This window comes from Tenebrio molitor, chromosome 1 (assembly GCF_963966145.1).
Source record: "Tenebrio molitor chromosome 1, icTenMoli1.1, whole genome shotgun sequence".
Taxonomy (NCBI): Eukaryota; Metazoa; Arthropoda; class Insecta; order Coleoptera; family Tenebrionidae; genus Tenebrio; species Tenebrio molitor.
In genome coordinates this window covers 16,892,669-16,912,666 of record NC_091046.1, presented here as the reverse complement: position 1 = coordinate 16,912,666, position 19,998 = coordinate 16,892,669, and the positions used below count along the sequence as shown (strand labels likewise).

Genomic DNA, 19,998 nt, shown 5'->3' with positions numbered 1-19,998 from the left:
AGCGGACAGCATAAAATTTTTAATTGAATGTCTCCCACAGACGGTGAGAATTTACTTACCAAAATAGGACCCAAAAATCTCCAAAAAGAATACGCGTTTTCAATGTGCAATCTCAATTTAAGGCAGGTAAGTATTAACGCAAATATTGTTAGTTCAGAAATTTGTTTAACGAATTAAAAGTAGCTACAACAATGAAGAAAATGAAGAATTTTTTTTTCTTTACCATTTTACAGGTAAACTTTTGTAATGACAATTTGTCAGTAGAAAACGTTTTTGCACCACCGGTCATTTTCACGTGTTTACGGATTTCATGAACATGTTTACTTATCAAAAGACGGTAAGTAATCAAATAAGAAATTATTGTTTAGATTCGGCATCGCGTGCAGAGCAATGGGCCATAAACTAGTATGAAAAATGTAAAAAATGCCTTCTTTGGAAAAATCAAACAATTTAATAAATTAAAAAGAAAATTTTATCTATTTATTAATAGTTCCGATGATGCAAAAATATTATTAAGCATCACGGGTGCTTGTCCGTCAGAATAACTGAATGCCCATTTTGGGGCCGATTTCTAATTTTACCTGAAAAGGTAGGAGCGAAGTTGCTGTTGATTATAACATTTACTCATTAATTTGTTAGGCTGTCTTACAAATATGGGGATCCATACATTTTATTAAATACATACCATAACTTAGTACACTCTTTAAATAAATTACAAGGAAGCGTTCGTCTGATTTGGACGGCGAAGCTGTGAACCTCGAGAGCGCATGCGCGCCACGAACGGTTCGCAGTGCTCCGCTCAGTGTCGGTTTTCTGACGAACACAAAGCGCCATTCACAAACGCATCTCGACAAAGGGAGCTGACCACAGTCATAAACTCATAAATCTAATCTCCAACAATTTCAGTTCCCGTTAGTTTTTGTCCCTTATTTAAACGGTCTTGATTGTCAAATGAAACACTGTAGTTTTTTCATTTATGCTGAACAAAATAAATAGGTTATTATTTTTGAAAGCAACTCTTTACAGTAACTAATAAATAAGTTTCACATTTTCTAAAATAATGCGAATTGTGTCAATTTGTTGTAAAAATGCATAAGTCGAGATGGAGCATGCCATCAGCTTCGCAAATCAATCCGATGTTTAAGTCAATTATTGTTATATTACTACAGATTAATTCCCACATACCTCAAACGTGCGTGTTCTGCGCTTGCTTTCATCCAATAAAAAATGTTTATCGCGGATAAATCGTCTTCCTAGTCTGTCTTGTGTCAAAAACGAATAAAATTACATGTTACGCCAGTCAGGTTCCCAAATTGTTTTTAATAATTATGTTTTTAATAACTGTAAGTATTAATAGTTATTTAATAAACTAGTTTGTTAATGAAGGCGATTAATAATCGAAACTGTTTAAAGCACGAACGAGTGTAGCGAGTGAGTGGCTTTAATAGTTGAGATTATTAATCGCCCATTAACAAAAGAGTTGATTACAAAAATTTTTCGTTGGCCGCAAACTTTTTTTTTTGGTGACAAATTTTGAAATTAAAGCCAAATCAAAACCAATTTCATCTTTTTCCATAAAGATGACACCTTATAAATACCTTCATCCTTTTTTTGTCTTCAGGGTAGGCCATTTTTAAAATTTTCAACACTTTCCATTTACTTTTCCACAAAGAATGTCAGAAGACGTCAACTCCATTCACATTCAATTTCACGTAAAAATCACGGTTGCTAAGGAAACCTAGTTACCTTTGAAAAATATGACATGCAAATTATAACCAAAAATGTCGGCTTTTGAAAAAGTGAATTCGTAATTGTGTAGTTATGGAGCTATAAAATATAGAAAACCCTGCTGCACTACCTGCTGCAGTGTTGGTAAGTGCAAACAACGCATGTTCGAGGTTGTTTATGCATCAAAATATCATCAAAACGTCAAAATCGCAAAAATCGTTGATTAATGAAAAGTAGTGTATTAATGAGGTCCATTAATAGGTACACTATAATTTAGACAAAATAATTCATTAATATTGAAATTAACAAGCGGTCAACGGAAAAAATAAATAATTAACGTTAAAGTTTGAATTCTGGAATAATCTTGCCAAAAATAACGCGACCTAATTTGCTAAATCTGATAAAAAAATTAGGTCTTGTTATTTTACCTTCGATTATAATTTAATTTTTTTAAACAATAATGGGTGCAATATGATTAAAAAAGAGAAGAAGCGGCGACGTTAGTGGCGAACCGAACTCTATAGAAAACGCGTCGGTAATGAACTTATGCAGGATTTAAAATTTCAACATGTCAGTGGACATTATAAAAATTTTACAAGAATGTCTCCTACAGACTTTGACAAATTATTGACAATGATAGGACCTAAAATCTCGAAAAAAGATACTACTTGTAATTTTATTTTGAAAGCACACTTTAGCGACGAATCCCTTCCTTGTAACCTCCTACCTTTTCAGGTAAAATTAGAAATCGGCCCCAAAACGGGCATCCATTTTATTCTGACCATCGCCAAAATACGGGCACAGCACCCGTGATGGTTACATATTTTTTTGTTGGTAACCTATTTTACATACTTAATTAAAGCACGCCTCAGTGTGTATAAATCCAACTTTCAAAAACGCGTGTTTTTTAAAGTTTCCAGAGCAACATCAACAGCCCGAGAGGACCTGAGAAACGTGCACTTTCCATCCCGCCAGTAGTTTTCCTTCGGCTATGATGTTGTTAACAGAATTACAGCTGTGAATCTGAATGAAGTTGAATTATTTATTCTTCGAGTATGTATTAATGATAAACAAATGTTATGTGCGCTATTCGACTTTTTGCAGCATAGACACTCGTCTCTGTGTCTGTGAAAAGGCGTGCGATCTATCAGTGAACGGAGTATAGAAGCTGTTCGTTGCGCGCTCGGTTCGTCGGCTGTTCGTGGCACCAATTTTGCGACGAGCATTACATTACTTGTTACATTACATGCTCGGTTCGCGTAGTCTGTACGCGCCTTATTAAAGCACTCGTAGTTTAATTGATCTCTAAGAAATTTTTTATCAATATTTCAGTGTATACAAAATTCCCTAGAATTTGAAAATTTAATTTTTAATTTTTTTATTTAAAAATTTTTCAAAAATCTAAAAAATAACATAAAAAACTCGCCTACTCGTTTTCTAGACCTGGGATTCGTGCGCCAAATCAACCCTTATAATACTCGTCCAAACATTTCATCACAGTTTTTTTAGCAGCAACATCTAAAATCGTTTCCTCGGAAACGCATACATTTAGTAGAGTTACCTTCAGGAAGGCATGTGTGATTGGTTATCTTAAAATCGATTTCATTTCAAAACTAATATACTTTTCACGTTCGTTGTTGTAGAATCCTTGTTGGATTAAATATTAAAATTCACAGTTAACAGCTGACGCGCGAGTTGTGGGACATCCTGTATAAATGAGTTTACTACATAAAAAAAGATCTTTCATTGTATTGTTTCTTATTAGATACGCAAGTGTTGTTCTAATTTTTAAACAATATTTTCTAAGTCCGTGAACGTCAAATTTAAATAACGCGCAAAATTATAGGGCTTGCGCACAAGTATGGGCCTCTCGTATAAAAGGTCCCTAAATTGACGACTGTATCACAGTATAACCAGTAGCGACAGAAAGCTGGATTTGCGAACGTGACCCTTATTGACTTTTACTACCCAAACCGTCACTTCTCAAACCGCGTGGGATATGAATAGGCAACTCCTTAAACATACAAATTCAGGCGTATTTCAGAAAACAGACAGTTTTAGTGGAATTTACATTTATTAATCAGAGAATTCATAATGATTCAAGGCTACCACCACAAATTTCAAACGAATTTAAACCATTTTCAAGGACTTTACTACCCAAACCGTCATTTAGTCGTGTTCATAACATGGACAACTGTATCGATATACGCTATAGTCGAATTTTTACGATTTTTGCGATGACGTCATTATCTAGTAACTTTACGTATGTTTGAGCTAGGATCAGAAACAAATTTGAATTGATCATAAATAACTATAAATGTTTCAAATTTGTTGACAATTGCTTCGAAAGGTTATGTTTGTAATCAATGTAATAAGTGTAAGAAATTAAAAATTGTCAAATTGACAGAAGCATAAAATAACCTCAACGTGCCTTTTTTTTGTTTTTTTTTCTGTTCTTAGAAAATAAATAAATAATAATAATAATAATAATAATGTACAGTCTATATTTTAATCAAAGAACCACAACACCGCAATTTACACCCAAAATACAGCTGACAACATTGTACACTTTTGACATAGGGTGAAAAATCTCATCATATAAAAATTGAGGTTATTAGAGATATTAGTAGCGCGGCATGTTAATAAAGTTAATAACAACTAATTCGAGAGTTTAATAAATGTCTTACTTTGTGAGGCATTTTTAATAACACGTTCAAATTTTAATTGCGAGTTTGCGTACTTTCAAGGACATTAAAAATGACAGGCGTTGACTGGAATAGCCAATAGATATCATTAAATTCCCTAAATTTAGTAAAATTTTATATTTGCAAACCTAAATCAACAGGTCGTGGTTCTTTAATTAAAAAACAAACTATATTTGCGTGTTATAAATCATACAATTTTACACACTGTCTACAAATACCGAAAAAAAAAGCAACAATAAAATAAAGAGATATATAATCTGTTTCAAAATTAAAAATCCACCAACACTGCATTCTACCTCGAAAATACAACCGACAACGTCGCCAACTTTTGTTTATAGTGTGTCTGCAAGTGTCAGAAAAAAATGGGGTTATGAAAGAAAATTGTTGAGAGTCGTTTCGGGTGTAGTTCATAGTGTTTTTTTATTCTCATTTTTATATTTCACTCAAAGGGTATGATATGGTAGCTACCACCTTTTTGTACATAATAATTATTTTGTGTTACGTAAATAAAGTCAACAATTCAATGTCAAACTTTTGGCGGGAGGTTGGGCCAACACAAAAAAAATGAATCTTATTCTAGGGATTTCTTTTTTTCTGCCAACATAATTCAACAGGTGGTGGATTTTTGATTTTGAAACAGATTATAAGTAAAATTTAAACAAAAAATCTATAAGGACTTTGTGAATGAATAAAACTCTTCGAAAGGATACAATGCATTTTCAGTTAGCAATTGCTTTAAATGTAGTTTGAAGGGTTTAAAGTCCATGTTTTTAAGATGCAAAGGAAGAGCATTATAAAATTTGACGCAATAATAGCGAGTGCTATTTTGTGTTTTGTGCAGTCTCGAATGAATGCTTAATAATAAGTTGTGGTACCTGGTTAAGTGCGAATGGTTTAACGAGCAGTAGTTGTCTTTATTCTTGTACATATAGAGTACGCATTGTAGAATATATATACAGGAACCGTTAATATCTTAAATGTTTTAAATACCGGGTGATCAAAAAGGACTGTTTAAGTTGGCAGTACAATTAAGAAAATTTTATATTTCGGTTATTTATAACACTGCAACCGGGTATGTTTTGTTGGTTTATTTGACAAATATCTGATGTAGGTATAGCATTAACAACGACAAGCCATCAACAACTGAAAGTTACTCCTGTTATACAATTTAAAATACAATTCAGTGTTACCAACTTAAACAGTCCTATTTGATCACCCCGTATGTCTCTACAGTCATCTCTGTAACCAAGTCCACCCAGAACACGAATACATCTCCTCTGCTGGTTAAAAACTTTACGTAAATGTGTAGAATGACCCCATACGAGAATAGCATAAGTTATATTACTGTGAACTAGGGCTTGGTAGGCAATACTTAACAACGTAATATTTTGTCATCGCTCATACTGACAAATTGTATATAAATTTGACAACAATTTTGTCAAAAAAAAATGACAATAAACTTGAACTATATCGAATTTTTCAAAACTGACAGAAATTTGATGTCCCACTTTTTTTGTCTGCAATAGTGCATAGTATAGTACCGGCTGGGGAAAAAGGGAATCTGGCTTCTTGACTTAAATAATTTTGGGCTGTATTTAAATAAATGTAAAACTGTGTTATCCTTGGAGTCGATAAGTGGAACGCACTTATCTAGGGAACGCACCACAGACACAGACTACCAAACTATCGAGACATGCGTCTAGAGCAGTAATATCCAATAGACGCATGCGCATATTTTCTTCACAAGTTTTGTAAACGCTTTGTTCTGCAATTTCGTTCTTTCACGTGCAAGCAGCTGTCAAGAGAAGGTGATGACGTTAAGAAAGCAAGACTTCGCACGTAGAAGGTATATCTTTAACAATATTTGTCATCCTCGTACTTTTCGCCTAAAATCATTCAATTTCTTTGTCGATTTGCATTGTACATTAAAAAAACTGCAGTATTTTACAATATTTGTTACTCTAATTACAAAATTGTGAGTTGGCAGCATGGCGGCCGGTTTGTGATGAGATAATGTCTCGTTCGTATGAGATAACATGTGATTCCAAAATCAAACCATTTTCTGACCTTTAATTTTTCCGTTTATCCAAAAATCTGATTTTCCTGGTTTTGTTTGTTTCATGTTTTTTTTTTTTTTTTAATATGCAGTGATACGGAGGCCGCAATGGACATGGTGAAAATCGACAAGCCCATTTTCCCTGGGTTTAAGTACCTTGTTTCATCGCATCGTTGAAGAAGCCGTTGTGAAGGTATGTTTTGTTTGATGTTACATGTTTCTGAAAATGTATGAAAAATATAAACCTATTCTAGGTACATCGCATACATCAATATTTTTTGTGGTGAAGATAAATTTGTAGCAAGGTGATGATCATTTTCAAAACCTTCACCCAAAAGACCTGTGAATTGGGGTTTTAATTGGTAATCTTGTAGTTTACGTCGCCCAAACTGCGCATCGCTTCGCGTACCGTGCTGAATGTGTATAGCGTTGCCAGACTTATTTATTTGTATCGAATAAGAGAAAATTCACAATTAACATCACGTGACGGTGATTTTAATTATACAATTATATTCTGTGCAGGAGCCCCTCTACCACCCATTGTTTCGAAACAAAGTTAAAAAAGTACCAAACACAAACTAAACCAGGGAAACAGACCAATTAACAAACGTATTGGAGTCGTACACATCCAACTAAAAGATGCGTTCAATTCTAATTAACATCTGGCAACAATGCAGAGTCTATGGGGCTGCGCGTATGAGATGCGCAGTTTGGGCGACGTAAAATACAAGATTACCTTTTAATTTTTTTTTTATTTAAAGAATTTTGCCACGTGTATCATTGTGTTGAAACTACCCTAAGAACAAAAAAAAAAGCCATCAAGGATAGCTATGACCACGATATATGACGCAGTCTATATTTCCATAATGCGCTTGTGCATTGTAGGTTGCAGGGAAAAATGCAATAATACCTATAATTGTTTATTTGAATAACACATTTCAGGATTACACAAATGCAAATGCGAAAATTCCAGAAGTGAATTACCCTTTCTTTTTTCATAGCTATCCTTGATGGAATTTTTTTTGCTCTTATGGTACTATTGCGATCAAAAAATTTTGGACACTAATGTCATGCTGTCATACATTCTAAAACATGACTACGTTCATTTGAGTTATAGGCTATGATTTTTTTAATGTACAGGGTGTTTTCGAAGTTGAGGGGTTCCTTGTAACATGAGATACTATACATTATTCTTAAGAATTTTAGCCTAAATCTTCTTAGTAAAATGTTTGTATTAACGGAGATAAATGATTGAATATTTTTATTGTTTTCTAAAATTTTTAGTCCGGTCCTGTCTATTTCTCCGCTGTCCTAGATTAATAACTGACGTGGCCCAGGATGGTGTCTTTCTGGAAATCGCGCTGCGTACTCTCTGGACGCCGCAGCTGCATTCTGATAACGTGATAACATTGCCCATACATTAGCAACATATCTGTGAGCTCATTATTTTCGTAATGATAAAACAATTCCGACTAATTAGATGACAACTCTGACAGTATTTTTGATTAACGTCCATGCTCATTTGATTTTTTTTTGTCAATTCTAATTTCTAACAAATCGGCGCAAATTTGAGCAGGACCGGTTTCAAAAATTTCAAAAAAATTAACTTATTGTATCTTCATTGCGGTACACATTTTACTAAGGTGACTTTGGCTAAAACTCTTTAGAACAACGCATACTATCACAGGTTAAAAGGAACACCTCAACTTCGAAAACACCCTGTATGAAACCACAGTTTAGATGTTTCTATTTTTTTTAAATTATTTACGTACTTCAATACTTTTTCAAAAATCGTAAATTTTATTTTTCATATTTTTTCTTAAGTTTGCACAAAACACCCAAAAGTTAATCCATCACCTTTAAATAATTAAATAAAATAATTGATTTATAATAATAAAAAATTTGATTCAAAATCAAAGAAATTCCTTTTCTTGAGGATTTCCCTTGCTATTGAACGTGGAAACGCTGCAAGCATTCGGGGCACTTCTCCAGATTCGCATTATTATCGGATTTTTTTTATTGTAAACCAATAATGTTATGTACTTAAGTTGATTTATAAATTATAGTTATTATTTATTTAATAAAAAAATGATTGAGATATGAATTAATTACAATAGTAATAAATATTTACTTTTGGTTCGGACTATCCCGCCTCAACCTTAATTTAAAATTATATTAATAATAGATTACTTGATACATTAACAGTGATGATTTTTTTAGACAAGCATATGACTGAATTGCTTTGTTGAAAAACTAAGACTGAAATTTCATTTTAAAATAATATATGTATTAAACTGGTACGTTTTTTTAATGAAATATTTTTTTTTCCAGGAAATAATACTGCCCAGTTAAACGCAGTGAAATGAAGAGAATAATTCAATTGCACCTGTCAGGTAACTGTTCAATATTTATTCCATTTAATTCAGTATCTATAAAGAAAACGTCACATGTTGAAATAGGTGCTAAGCACGGCTTCCTAGATTAATAAGAGTCGAAGCCTCTTATACGGCTGGTCGAGTTCATCAGTTGCAACCATTTTTACTGTACATTTGTGTATTTGGCTGCTTAACCGCGTACAAATCTCATTTTAAAAAGAATCGTAATTTGTATGTTACATACACTACTTCAAAAAGATTATTGATAGAAAAAAAAAAACATTAATACGATTTTTCATTCATTTAATTTAAAAAATATTCGTTTTTTGGTAGAGGGCGCTACTATACTTTTGGCTTTTGAAAATAGATCCATGCTTTTGAAGGAACAGACAGTTCAAGGAACTCGACCAGCCGTATTAGAGGCTTCGACTCTTATTAATCTAGGAAGCCGTGGTGCTAAGTATGAAAATGACAAATACAGTAGTTTATGTTTTTGATTTGATTTAATAATGGTTGTGTAAACTTTGCTGTATATTTCGTAAGGCCCTAGTCAATCTGAGTGACTGACATTTTTTTTGTCAATGAACTTAAACTTTTTTGATACGATTATCTAAACTTTTATTATTTCAGGTCTAGAACATCAAATGGTTTTTGAAGGTACAAAATGTAAGTAGGCTATATTTCAAACACGATTTTTTAACAAACATGATGATAATAATTACCGTCTGATGCCTGTGATTATATAAATGGCTGCTTTTTTTTTGTCTGATTAAGCCCATGTACGCTACGTATTACTACCACGTGTAAAACAAATGTTTAATTATTATTGATTGTTTCAGATATTCAGGATGTAAATTTGCAGACGTTCGAATTCACTGAAATATAATGGGTAAGTGTCTTGGATTAAAAAAATAGAAAAACGACTGTATCTAAGTCTTATTGATAGAAATAAGTCAGATTTTTTTAAATAATGTAGTTCTAGCATTTTGTAAATAATGTTTAGTATTATGAACATAAAACCAATTTAAAATTTTACGTGTTCCAACTCTGTAAATACTTGGAATTTATCTATAAATACTTGGAATTTATCTATTCTTTCCCAAGTTATTTAACATTTTAATTTTCGTGGAAAAAATAGATCTGATATTATCTTTTATTACTTGGTCCAGCACATTTAGGTATGAAAGTTGTATTGTGTAATTTTGAGTACAAACATATTTGCATTAATTTTAGATAGGAAGAGTAGGAAGTATTTTCGTATTACATTATTTACATATTGAGTCTATGGCCTACTTGAATTTTATAACTTGTATCAATTAATGATGACTCTTAGTTATCCCTGTCATACATAATTATGGTGAGAAAAACACACTGATTGTTAAAAAAATATGTGTATTATGTACAAGTTGGAATCGAAAATTATTAATTAATTTTATTTTACAGATTTAAGACGGCACATTCCATTCATTATGACAATGCTGGTAAGTTGATTTAATTTGTAACATTAATACATAATTTCATATGTGATGATAAAACATATACGCTATTATGAATAATCCTTGATTCATTCTTGCCCTCACTGAAAGTTCTACTATGCGATATTGAACGTGTGTGCCGTTATGTATGTAATAATTTATTTTGGTTGCAGATACACATGGGAACAATTTAAAGTGGCAGCGGTGCATGTAAGTATTTCTTCTATAAGGCGGGCCGTTACACGAAATGCTAGGTTTTGCCTCGCAACAAAACATTTTGTTGCCGACTCGTGGATTGCTCACTTGTTGCACCATCTTTACGCAGCGTTTCCTACGCATCCGCCTGTACAATTAATTATGTATTTGTCAACAGACAGATATCGAACAATCATGTTACGAATCAGAATGTTTCACGACAAGTTGTTTATACCAAACGCAACGTTTACTTCCGAACAAATAGTTGCGAGAGAAAATGTTTGCGTCTTGTGTGCGGCCGGCTTAGGAACAACAGTCCCTATTTAGTGTTTTTGTAAAAACAAAAATATTTTTGTCTTTATTCTAGTGTCTTAACACTATTGTTTTTGTTCTTTTGTGGAGTGTTTTAATTAAAATGTTGTGTAGATAAAATTCTAACAGTTTTTGTATGTTAACAAATACTTGATCGTCAATGTATAAAACAGACTATACCGGGTGCCCCAAAATTCGCGGAACAACTTAGCAGTACGTTGTTAACTAGTCATTAAAATATCAGGTAAAAATGTTTTAAAAAATCAATCTTTTTTGTAGAAGATACGGATCTATTTGTTACACTAAATGTGATAAGATTTAAAAATATTCAATGTACCTATATAAAGTAGGCAAAAATGAATAGGGAATTCCACAATTTTTCTCGGAAAGCAAAGTAATTGGCCCAATCCTCCCACGTATTCTTAAACACTAGATAAATTTAAAATGTAACAGATACTTGAAACATTACATTTAATGTGTATATTTATATATTTCTAATACATTTCATTACAAATTTTAAACTACATATTTATAAAAAATTCAAAAAAGGAAAAATTCCCTATTCATTTTTGCCTAGTTAATTAGGCATTCACGATCTTGTTGGGACCGAGTTGGCTATGGACCATCTAGTGATTTTGTTGGCAGTACCTCGGTGATAACAAAATTCCTCAAAGGAAATTGACACTTTTTGTGTTAGGTTGTTTTCAGTTTAAGGTTATATTTTCTGAATAGGTACATTGTTGCCGGATATCTTAAATCTGGTCTGTCCTTTTTAAATTGGAAGTACTGTGAGCAAAAAATTCTGGTCGTTAAATATCATTTCAAAATTTGGTTAGATTGTCACAAATTAAAAAAATCTTCCCTGCCTGATTATGCCCATGTCAACAAAGTGTCAAAAAAATAAGAAAAAATGACAATGTCATACAACATGATGATAGGTTATGAATTATGATATTTACGACCATTTTACACTGGAGCATTTTCCATTGTGCCAAAGCTTGATCTTGACGACCAGGTTTTTTTTTTGCTCGCGATAGCGTTGTTTAATGGAAATTTTTTGTCGTAACAAAATTATTTTGGCAATTTTGACTATGTATTCCTTTGACAGAAATTAAAATTATTTTTACACATTTAATAAATCATTTACTTTCTTACGAATATTAAAATAATAAATTTGGCAATGCGGTGGCAACAAAATGTCGAACATATACTGACAGAAAAAAAAGTTGCATCACTGCACTGCATCAGTTAGTCCAACATTAAATGAAAAAATCATAGCCAACTCGATCCCAAAAACATCATAAATGCGTAATAGTCTGGAAATATTTCATTTTTGTTGTATCCATGGAAATAGGAAATAAAAATCAGAGCCATCAAAGTAAAGTCACTTCTTAAAAATGCTGGAAATAATGAAGTAAATATGTAATTGCAAACCTGATCACACTCATTCAGAATTATTATGCCACTGGCTAGTAAAAGACAAATAGTTTTTTTTTTTTTTAATATTTAAAATAAACGAGCTCAAAGCTGTACCTTTTGAGTCCCCATATCTTCAAGTCTATAAGGTATAGAATTTTTTGATGATTTTTCTCATTTTCTAATGTGAGTTGACATTGCCCCATTGAGTTGTTCCGCAAATTTTAGGGCACCCAATAGATTATTTTATTGATCGTGGATTCACACAAATATTTAAATTTCGTATTCATTGAAAAATTAATTTTCAAATCTGCAAAACACAAATATAGGGTTTTGTTACTAAACATGATGGTTTAATATACGCTATGAATGTACTGATTATTATGTCTTGTCTGAAATTTTAATCAAAGTTGAATAATTTTTACGTATAGGTTCTTTCTTCAATGTGAATTTTTATCTTTTAGAAGCAGTTTGCAACTATAACAGGACCTGTTTCTAATATTCGATTGAACGGACTAACTTGATAAAATGTTGAAAAACTTTGAATATATTTTCGTTAATATTTTTGCTGTATTATTTTCACCTAAAATTATCCTACGGTTTAACAAAACTTAACAATTTTTCCTGCATTTACGTGTTATGGTTTTTGAGTACAAGGTAAAGTCCTCGTCGAAAAATAGTCAATTTTGACTTAAATTGTAAATCATTTTACAATAGGATAGAAATTACCATAAGTAGTTCCATTATACCCTCTAATTTAATTGCCCCTTTGTTGTGCAGTACTGACTCAAGGAAGGGCAAACAACAGGTAAACTAACAACCCCTCCTTATTTATGGAATTAATAATGGTAGTTATAAGACAATCTTCTCTCCTATTGTAAAATGATTTACATTTTAAGTCAAAATTGACTTTACCTACCTGCTACAGAGTAATTGCGTTTTTATGTTTCGTTTATCTACTAGCAACTTTAAAACCTAGTCTGGAAAAATTGCAAGGCTGTAGTGGGTAAATTTTACGAACTTGGCGTAAATCGTGTGTAAAAATCGTTCAAACGAGCTTACAAATCTCAGTTTATCGAACCAGCCTACGATAAATTTACCCTACGACGGTCACATTCACAAAAACGCGATAGAAATGTGTATACATGTACAGGGTGTAATCAAAATACGCAAAGATGTTTTAAGCCGTAAACCACAAAGACATTGAAGATGATTTGCACTGGCTGAAATTGCGTATTTAGAAATTCTAAGTTCACCGCATTCCAGCCCATGATCGACGCTAACGAAGAGCAAATGAAGTGAAGTGAAATGGTAAAAAAACTACAACGAAAACGATTATTATGCAAGAAATTTGACACTGACTGAATTGTGGCGAAAAAATGTCCAAAGCAGTCAATGCTGAAAGTGCCCTTGATGATGCGTGATACACGCCTGTGCCCTTTGCACAATTCGCCATTGATGCACTAAACCTCCCGAATTTGGGGACTATAGTTTGTTTTCAAAATATATGCAGTTGTAGATATAAGTTTCTAACACGAACTACGTGTATGTAGCCATCTCTCTCCAACACATGTCAAACAAGTTCGTTGCCTCTCCACGTTCGCTATAAAATGGTCGCTCTATGCATCTATAATGAGTAGATGACAAGCTGTCAACATAAAGTATTGAAGAATATGCAATTTTTAAAAAAGAAAGTCCGACCTCGAGTATTTTTCTCAGAAATTAATACTCAATAGTTTTATCCAATTTATTCCGAACTTACGAACGCACTGTATAATGCAGAGCTATGCTCGAACAACATCTTCTAAAATGTTACGTTTTTTTAAAACAATACTAACAATTTTTTTTGTAATTCCACTGCCTTTCCTAAATCCCTTTTTATATTTTTCTATAAACTTGGCTTTTTTTAATCATTTATCACTTGGCGCTGTTAAGCCTGCAAGCCAAATTTTGTTCAATTCAGTTGGTGTCTGGTGGCTTAAACAGCGGTATTTAGAGAAAACAACACTTCTTAAAACACCAGAAAGCAAACAAAGCGAATGGTGTATAATTGGACGACGCGATATTCGACACGTCTTATGCAGGTCTTTATACCCCACCAAGTGCTCGTGTTGCCGCCGCGGCTAGCGCCTTGGCTACGCAATACCACTCACACTCGCAAAATATCATTTTCTGGACTAGTTATCCAATAGTTATTTGGATCACAAGTCCAGAAAATGATATTTTGTGAGTGTGAGTGATATTGCGTAGCCGAGGCGAAGCAACACGAGCACTCGCAAAACATTTTCTGGACGTGTAATCCACAAAATGTTTCATGCCGACAAATTTAAATCATTTTTAAAAAGTAAAAAATTTGTTTCACAAGCGGAATCGAACCCGCGACCCTCGCGTCCCTGAGCCGAAACGGAGTCCGTTGGCTATATTCAATGCTGCCTGCCCATTCTCTGGCGAATTTTTAGTCAAGGTCACTTTTGTAAGTACTGGGCCGGGAATTTTACGTTCCCGGCGGATTTTGAATGATGCAAAACCGTCGATAACGGCCGGCGGCATGAAAATAACAAGTGTGAAAATAACTATACGAGGTCTCCAACATTTAGAAGAGCCCGTTGCTGTCGGCCGTCATAAATAACTCAAATTCACGGCCTCCTAGATTCATAAGAGACTCGTCTCTTATCCGGCCTGCCGCATTCGTAGTTCTAAGCATTATTTTTGTTTTATAGGGTGCGCCACAATACGGGGCTTATGTGTTGTACTGGTTGCCTGCCTTGCATGCAATTATTGTTTTATAGACTTGTTTTCAACAGTTTTAACGCACACATACATCTGACACTTTTTCAAAATCTCAAATCAACATTTTTTATGAACGGTAAATATAATTTCAACAATTTTTTTTTAATTATTTTTTTTTATTTGTCTGAGTGCAAGTATAGTCCTACAGAAACTCCAGTGGAATTCGACTTTGGTTGTAAATTTATGTTTGTCACTTGAAAAATAGAATTTTATGCTGCAGCAATAATCCTACTGATAAATGCTAATGAGGGTTGTCAGTTTTGGGGTTCGCAATGTTAGCTTCAGGCAGGGGTGTTACAGGTAAAGTGCGTCTATCGATATTTTGAAACGACTTTTTAAACACTGGTTAACATTTTGGGTCGTTTATGATGGTCTCATTACTAGGGGATTATTTACCTACCCCTGTAACAAAAACTCTCGATGGTACCTGCGGATTATTGAGGATCGGTTACTCACTACTTTTACGACAGTCTTTGTTAGCCGGCAATAAACCACTGAAGGAAGCAAAAGGTCGTTTTAAAATATCGATAGACGCACTTTAGTGGTAGTTGTATTTCTGACAACGGTTATTACTTGATAATAAAATCTTATTCTTTGGTTGTTGTTAAATTTACAACCAAAGCCGAATTCCACTAGAGTTTCTGTAGGACTATACTGCAAGTTACAAAAATTTACAATGACAGGAAGTTCTAATTTTGAAATAAGTGTCTCACTCACATTTTACCATGAACAGGATAATGAATTAATGGATTTCCCGAAAGATATGAGGTCAAGATATTCTTCAAAACAAAATTTATATTTTCCTTTGGAATGCTTGGTAGAATTTCTACTATTATTGAAATTATTGTAAATTGTACTGTAGTTTCAATTTGGTTGTAGGTCGTAAAATTTTATGGTACTTTAAGTTAAAAATCTTGGGGGGCTTATAAATCGTAGCAGGTAATATTTTAAGCAGGGTCGTATTGTACATTTGGTATATTTGCATTGTACGGCAAACGGCACGCGCCGCTTCCCAACCTTTTCAAACCCAACCATTGTGCCCGTTAATCGCTCATAATGTCCAATAAAATTTTACGACCTACAACCAAATTGAAACTACAGTATAGTTTGCGAACCAGAAATTGGAATTTTAGCTTCTTCACTTGCAATGGGTTTAGGGTAGATTGTAAAGATTATAATAATGAAGATTTACGATAGTGGTGACCTGACCTGCTAGTTACTAAAAAGAGATGCCGAATATCGGCAAAATGCAGATTGTTTGTCCCTCCTGGAATGAACTGCTCATAGTCGTAAATCTTCATTATTATCTATAATGTTTATAACATTATAACCTACCCAAAACCCATTGCAAGTGAAGTTAAAATTCCAATTTCTCATTCCCAAACTATATTAGATCCACAAATTGATCATTGGGGTAACTTAGCCTTCCTCTATCTTTGTAAAAAATTAATTCCAGTAAAGGGGTTTTCTTTTTCGAATTTGAATCTTGTAAATGTGACAAGCAATAATCACATCCATGGATTGCCTCCGTTATTTTCATAATTAAGTAGCCACATAAAAAAGCTGTTGCCGCCGTCTCAATTTGAAGATTGGTAAGTACTTGGCAAATAAGTAAAAGAAGACAATTTTTCTAGTTTTTCCAGAGAACTACCTTGCAAGGTGACTGAAATATTTACATTGGTCCTTAAATTTTGGAATCTTGGTAAAATTTTACTACTTGCAATCTTTATACTAAAACTGTTCAAGAATTTCCTTAAATTCCCAACCAAAACTGGAGCCGCCTGACAGGAGAGCAAAGGAAGACGAGCCCCAACATGTGTAACTGCGTAGTGTAACTGGAATTTTCAAAAGTTATTTTGAATGCCTAAGGGCCGGTTGCACCAACGGCAGTTAAAGTTAAATGTAGGTTAAAATGCTTCGTTACTTTAGTTACCTATTGTAATAACAATGTTCTCGTATATTTTAATTTGTAGTTAAATTTAACTCACGTTGGTGCAACCGGGCCGTAGGTTGGTTACTTTGAGATTACTTTGAGAGATTAAGGTCCGGTTTCTGGAAACATTTTATTTGGCCAGTTAGTTAACTTTCCGATAAATACAAAAATCATGTAATGTGATTGGTCACTTTCTAGCGTTTCTATAGCAACGCTTGATTTAACCGGCCGTTAAGTTATCGGACCGTTCCAGAAACCGGGCCTAAATCTAAATAAATATGCCGCCAGTAACCAAAATTGATTGTGAAACGAAAAATCATCTATCACTTAGAGAGAAATTAGTTATTTGCAACAGTTAGATACAATTAATTTGCTGTCTTACATTTTTGGGATATTTTTTGTTTGCCACCAGAAACCACATGGCTATGTGGAGGCTTCCAACCTAACCAAATTTATGGCTACCTAGTAACGAATATCCCTAAATCCTAGGGAGTAATTTAGTTTTGACACAAGAATAAATTCAAAAAACTCCTGGACTGTCAAAATTAAATTTTGAATAAAATGCTTGTTTTGACTGTACTTGGGTATAAACATTTTTCGCTAGAATGTACCCACGTCAAAATCTAGTTACAAAATAACGGGTGACTATTAAAATTTTCACTTTGTTTTCCGTTGCTTGCACCTTACCTCAGACACTGACAAGTTTGACATTTCAAAACTACAGTGTGGAATAAAATGATTTACATCCAGCACATGTACATTATCCTGTACCGCTCTACTTTTTTTTTTGAAATGCCGAACTGTTGAGAAAGGCAATTAAAGTAGGTTTATATTGTGTTTTGTTTTAGTCTCTAAGGTTTCTATGTACAACAAAAATAACAATTAATTAAAATAAAACCTTTTTCAAGAGTTCACACTCACAACAGGTTATGGGCCCAGTGAGCGCAGTTCGCGACGAGTAATAAGAGTCATAAGTAAATTAACGAACTTAAAAATACGCGTAATTTGTTCTAACAACGTTCGATGGCCGACGACAAGAATAAGGTCCCTCTCTTCGACGGATCGAATTTTTCGAATTGGAAATTCCGCATGGAGACTCTGCTTGATGAACTCGACCTCCTGGACATCCTGGAAACACCGATGAATGCATCAGTGGAAGCCGTTGATGCCTCAGATATCACGGCACAAGATAAAGTAAAAAAGAAGGAGCAACTAAAGAAAAGGGATAAGAAGTGCAAGTCCCAGATTGTCCAACGAGTGGCCGACAGTCACTTGGAATATGTAAAGGACAAGGAAACTGCATTTGAAATTTGGACGGAACTGACAAATACATTTGAACGTCAAGGTTTGGCAGGTCAGTTACTACTACGAAAAGAGCTTCTGTTGATGAAATATAGCCCCGCGAAGGAAACGTTGGAGGCTCATTTTCTCAAATTTGATCGAGTCATGCGTGATCTACGATCGACTGGTGCCAAGATGGAGGAACAAGACATCGTGTGCCATTTGCTCTTAACGATGCCTGGTGAATACGACTCCGTCGTCACGGCCCTGGAGACGCTCAGTTCAGAAAAACTCACCATGAGCTTTGTGAGGACTCGTCTGCGCGACGAGGACAGGAAACGGGAAGGCAAGCAGCGGAAAAGCAAGAATGAAACGCAGCCACCTTTGGCTTTTGCCACACCGGAAGGAACGAAACAGAAATGGAAAAATGAACGAAGATGTCACAATTGTGGAAAATATGGTCATTATCGTTCAGAATGTAGACTAAATAAATCAAGAAGTGAACATCAACAAAAACAATTCAAAAGTAGGAATGCTAACGTAGCTACAAACAGTGCGTCAGATGAAGGCGAAAGTGAATTCTCAAATGAACACAGTTTCTCGGCTTACCTGAGTGGAAATGTGAAAAGCACGGTTTGGTGCCTTGACTCGGGAGCGTCCGAACATCTGGTAAAAAATGGCAACCATGTCAGTAATATACAGAAACTGGATCATCCTGTGTGCATTAAAATTGCCAAATCAGGTGTCACACTCAAAGCGGAAACATTTGGAGAATTTCGAGGCAAATCTGTTGTTGGAAATAAAGTCTACAATATTTATATTTCAAAAGTCCTTATCGTTCCAGGATTAGAAATCAATCTGTTATCAGTGCGGAAACTTGAGATGCAAGGACTTGCTGTTGTCTTTAAGCAAGGTTGCGGACGGATTCTCAAGGGAGACAAAATTATTGGTGTCGCACAATGCAAGAACAAACTGTACGAGCTCAAACTTCAGGAAAATGTTGAGGTGGCAAATCTCAGCAAGACTGACGGAAGTGGGAAACTTTGGCACCACAGGCTCGGGCATATAGGAAACAGCAAACTGCAAAAACTGTCACAGATTGTGGACGGGGTGACGATCTCTGCGAAGAATGCTGAAACTTCACCGTGTGACGTATGTGTAGGTGGAAAACAAACGAAACTCCCGCACAAGGAAAAACGACCACGAACAAATAGACCACTGGAACTTGTACACAGTGATCTACTTGGACCTGTCACTCCAGAATCCCACGACAAAAAGAAATACATCTTAACCTTCATTGATGACTTTACACATTTCACTGTCGCCTATCCCATAAGTTCAAAAACTGAAATCCCTCGTTTTTTTAGAAAATATGAAGCCATGGCCACAGCTCATTTCAACCTTAAAATATCACGCTTCAGGTCTGATAATGGTCGTGAGTACATGACGAACGCACTCATGGAGCACTTCGAAAAACAGGGTATCCAGATGGAATGCACGGTTCCTTACACACCGGAACAAAATGGGGTCGCAGAGAGGCTGAACAGGACTATAGTGGAGAAGGCGAGATGTATGCTGCTGTCCAGCAACTTGCCAAAATCGTTTTGGACGGAAGCAGTCACCACAGCGGTTTTTCTGATAAATCGCTCTCCAACTGTAGCACTCGAGAACTGCACTCCGGCGGAAAAATGGTTTGGCTTTAAACCTAACCTTAAAAAGGTACGAATTTTCG

The 19,998-nt window shown here is 34.4% G+C and overlaps 1 protein-coding gene and 2 long non-coding RNA genes across 4 annotated transcripts in view; 2 read left to right on the top strand and 1 right to left on the bottom strand.

The window, feature by feature from the left end:
* LOC138122237 (uncharacterized) overlaps positions 1-19,998 on the top strand; it is a 99,324-nt gene that overhangs the window by 36,323 nt on the left and 43,003 nt on the right. The gene's annotated exons all lie outside the window — the stretch shown is intronic.
* LOC138122182 (serine/threonine-protein kinase dyf-5) overlaps positions 1-19,998 on the bottom strand; it is a 47,509-nt gene that overhangs the window by 23,255 nt on the left and 4,256 nt on the right. The gene's annotated exons all lie outside the window — the stretch shown is intronic.
* Positions 6,120-12,824, top strand: LOC138122226 (uncharacterized). The gene is made up of 8 exons (XR_011156381.1): positions 6,120-6,279; positions 6,582-6,682; positions 8,821-8,882; positions 9,495-9,530; positions 9,704-9,753; positions 10,308-10,345; positions 10,513-10,549; positions 12,727-12,824. It is a non-coding gene; the product is annotated as an uncharacterized lncRNA (long non-coding RNA).